Raw genomic sequence first — 4,015 nt, 5'->3', positions numbered from 1 at the left:
CACTCTTAGGAGTGAGAACTGGCTTCACTGTACTTGTGGTCTTCTTTCTCTCCCTCACATGGTGAGCTACTAGAGCCTACAAACCCAGGTTTGCCACCCATCCCATGGACAAGCCCTTTCTGACCCTTTTGTTATTCTGTCTACAAAATGAGAGACCCATCTGAGAAAATGGCCTCTTAAGGCCACTTCCAACTCTGGCATTCAAGGGTTGTATTAATTGTAGAGCACTGTAGGATCACCTGATTCACTTGTGGATAAAAACAAATTTCCTGTTGCCATAGGGAACAAGGGCTTTTTGAGCTAGAAAAAGATACTCAGGGAGGCAAGATAAATAGTAAAAAGGACGTAAGCGATGAATCAGTCTGACTCGGGTTAAAGACCTCTACACTACCTCATCTATGAGGCAAAACCCAAAAGCTACCCCTATCTCTTGGAGTGAGGAAACATTTGACAGCACCATGGGAGGTGATCACAGCCTTTCTCTGGTGTGAACTGAGCTTCATCACTTCCTCCTCAATTCTGCCCCACTATTTTTCTTCTCTCTTCTCTCTTCTAACAGCCAGGGTGAATATTCTCTGCTGGGCCACTGGCTTCTGAACTTCTCTAGCAGGGTTCCATGGAGTACAGAATAACACAGCCTGTTTACCTCCTGTTAAGAGTAAGAGGACATAAGTGCTTCTGTGGCCCCAGCAAGGCTTCAGAAAGAATCAGCTGGAGTTTCTCCTCTCCGAGGCCCTTCACCAGGTTCGCTGGCTCTGATCCTTATTGTAGCCCTCAATTTTCTAGGCCATCTCTTCTGGCTAACCACAGAGCAGCTTAGTTCTTGTGTCAGCTTTGCGTTCTAGAATTTTTCCCAAACTGCTCTGATTGTGGCTTGGTTACTGAGTAGGCAGCTAAACCCCGTTCTTTGCAGAGTGTAAACCTCACAGCCAATTACCTGATGGTTTGGTGCTGGTGACAGTTTTGAGGTTGTCTTTGCTTTTGGACAGTAAGTGTTGTCAGCAGATTGAGGCAGGGACCTTAGCTGGTTTTCACATGCTGTTCAAGGTCTCCTGGGACAGTAATCCGTTTTACTGCATCTCTGTCTTTGTCCTCCCTAACCTGTGACAGTTCCATTTGAGCCCCAATATACCAAAGTCATCTTCATTTGAGAAGTGGGATGTGTCATACCAGTTTCTAGAGTCAGACATGAGTCAGAACTGTGGCTTCTGAACACCGTTTTACCTCCTCCCCCACTAACCATCTAGTTCAGTTTAACCTGTCTGATGACTACCTGGCCTCTAAAATCAAATCCCCTATCTCTACCTTGAGTTATTGTCAGTTGACTCCCAGAGGTGACTAAGTGGAACTGGCCTGAGAGCACTCATGAGACACCATTTAACTTGAGGGTCTTTATCTTGGCATGTCCAACCTAACGTAAAGAGGAACCAGCTGGCAGCACACCCAAGGGATATATTTGGTAGGTTTCTTGCCCTTCAACATCTGCCAATGGCCTGGAACTGTCTCTAGCATGTGGCAAGCAACTGCCTTGTGCCATCACCAGTTTCAAAGCCAGCTTTTACATCCCCACAGTCCTTCCTTGGTATCTCTGCAGGGTCTTATTTCACCTTTGCCTAGCTGGTTCTTTGAGATTATGCCCAGCCTGGGAGCTGTGAACTTAGACGACAGAGACTGCACCTTGCTGGGAACATGGAGTATGGAGAAGAGCCCTTCAGTAGTTCTGCCTCCCCTTCTAGTCCTTAAGGGTAGCTTCTCTAGTGAAGCATTGGAGCTCTCAAAGAAACAAGCTAGAATTGTATAATTCAGACATTTTCCCAATATGCCACCATTCCCTGCATCTCTGGAAATACTGGCTGAACCTTCCGAAAGCCTACAGTTGTCTGTGGGGAAGCTTTCTTGGCAGAATAGTGGAATGAGGAACTCTTGAGCTTAGCTTCCCTGTGAAGCTCCATGCTATGGACTACTCTGACAAGCTGGAGGAGCTTTCAATGTGACCATTGCTTTTTCCCCTGCCAGATCTAGGCTTTGGTTCTAGTGGCCTGTAGGTCCCGATGACCATGTCTCACTACAAAAACCTTGGTTATTTCTAGAAATATTTCCACCACTGTTCTGCTAAGTTCCAATATTAATCTGTGAGTATACCAGGCATGAAAGAAGGACAGAGTATGTACCTTGGCAGTTGGAAGGGCTCCTGGGTCCAACTAATGTGTGATTACAGTCTACCCCATATGGGGTGTGAACCTTTAGGCTACATGGACCTTGCCAGTGGCCATATGCTGCTGTCTGAGCACCCCACTAAAAAATACCTATTGTTTGTCTCTTGGTTTATAGTTCCAGAGCAATAAAACCAGGACTGGGCCTAAGGAGGAAATGAGGAGGAAGTCTGTGAGGGGACTCCTACAAGATATAGGTAAAACTCCTTGGGAAGGGAAATAGGATATATATATATATATATATATATATATATATACATATATATATATATGTATATATATATATATATGCATTATATATAAGCATGAGTAGACGACGTGGTTGCTGTGTACAGAATAGGTATGCTTAATCTCTGGCAGTAAACATATGGCTAATTCCCAGGGGATGTTAAAGGAGCTATTATGGGTTTTCAAGACAGTGTGCCACCAGAAAACAGAAATGCACAGCTTCTCAGAATTGCAAGTAGCCTCTTTTTGTCCTCTTCCCTTTCTGCTTGAGCATCTCCTGTCTCCTGGCAACCTGTTCCAGCCACAGACAACTTTGACTCCTAAGACAGGTGTTTTATCTTTTTCCTCTTCGTAAGTCAAGACCAGCTTCCAGTCTTGGATTCCAGGTCTGTCCCTCAGGGATCCCACTGGGAGTAGATCCCAAATGCAGAAACATACATTCTCTTGGAATTCGACAGAAGACTGAGGACAAGAAATTCAACATCCCTTTGATTGTTCTATACCAGGCTTGGCAGCCCCAACTCTTTCAATTTTCATGGTACTATGCTGTCAACAAGTGTAACCTTTCTGGGGTTCAGTCTCCTCATCTGTGACATGGAGATTAAAACATATAACACATGCCAAAAGTTTAGAGCAGTGTGAAACATATGGTAAGCACTTGGTAAATGGTTGCTATTAAACTCAGATTTCTAGGTTTGGTCACTCAATTGAGTTCTCTGGCATCAGATGTCCATACTTTATTAATCTGCATGCTTAGTATTTAATTCCCGTTGATTTGGAGATAAAGGTAAGGTCAACAGCCTCTGCTCTATCCTACTCACTTTGACCTGGATATATTCTAGCTTGTTCCTCTTAGTGTAGACTGCCCACAACTGAATTCTGTCTGGTCATTTCAGTTCCACAAATATCAAAATCATAAAATCCCAGAATCTAAGGATGGACCTGAAAAGTTGTACATTTCACTTAGTCTGCTGCATCATGTCACTCTTCCTCCATCAGATGCTAGAGGTCTGGCTAAGTTATTATTGTTCTCATGCATCACCCAGCAGCACAACATTCCTGGGAAGAAGTGAGGTGGCTTGGTCTAGGATTCTGGCTGATAAGGACATATGTGCTCTGGGTTGCTTTGTCTTTTTAAAAAATTAAAAATGGATCTTTCTTTTATTTTATTGTACATGCTTGTTTTTTTTTTCTGAATGTTTATATGGTCATCATGTTTGTGTGTCCGTAGTTCCCATCCAAGTCAGATCATGGTACTGGATCCCCCAAGAGCTGGTGTTACAGATGGTTGTGACCTGCCATGTGGGTGCTAGGACTTGAACCTAAGCCTCTGCAAGGGCCATAAGTGCTCTTAAAGTTTGAGCCAACTTTCTAGCGCACTTTCTGTTAATTTCTAAGTGAAACTACCTTTCTGAATTTGTGAGTTTATCAAAGGGAAGAATGCCCATTTCAGTATCCGAGTACAGTGATAGGCAGGAGATAGAATGCTGAAAGTGAGAAAAGAAACAAAACTTGGACCCAGGGAGAGCTGTGGGGGGTGGAACAAGGAGTCAAAGACGAGTAAATGAGAGAAG

The 4,015-nt window shown here is 43.9% G+C and overlaps 1 pseudogene across 1 annotated transcript in view; it reads left to right on the top strand.

Annotated features, from left to right (window-relative positions):
* The window catches only part of LOC116088955, a 10,333-nt pseudogene extending 8,417 nt beyond the window's left edge, over positions 1–1,916 (top strand). Inside the window, exon 2 of the transcript XR_004118087.1 lies at positions 1,829–1,916. The product of XR_004118087.1 is annotated as an ADP-ribosylation factor-like protein 10 pseudogene (transcript). The remainder of the gene's footprint in view (positions 1–1,828) is intronic.
* The last annotated feature ends 2,099 nt before the right edge of the window (positions 1,917–4,015 follow it).

The sequence above is a fragment of the Mastomys coucha genome, chromosome X (assembly GCF_008632895.1).
Source record: "Mastomys coucha isolate ucsf_1 chromosome X, UCSF_Mcou_1, whole genome shotgun sequence".
Classification (NCBI taxonomy): domain Eukaryota; kingdom Metazoa; phylum Chordata; class Mammalia; order Rodentia; family Muridae; genus Mastomys; species Mastomys coucha.
Note: the sequence above shows the minus strand (reverse complement) of the source record. Positions and strands in the feature narration are given on the sequence as shown.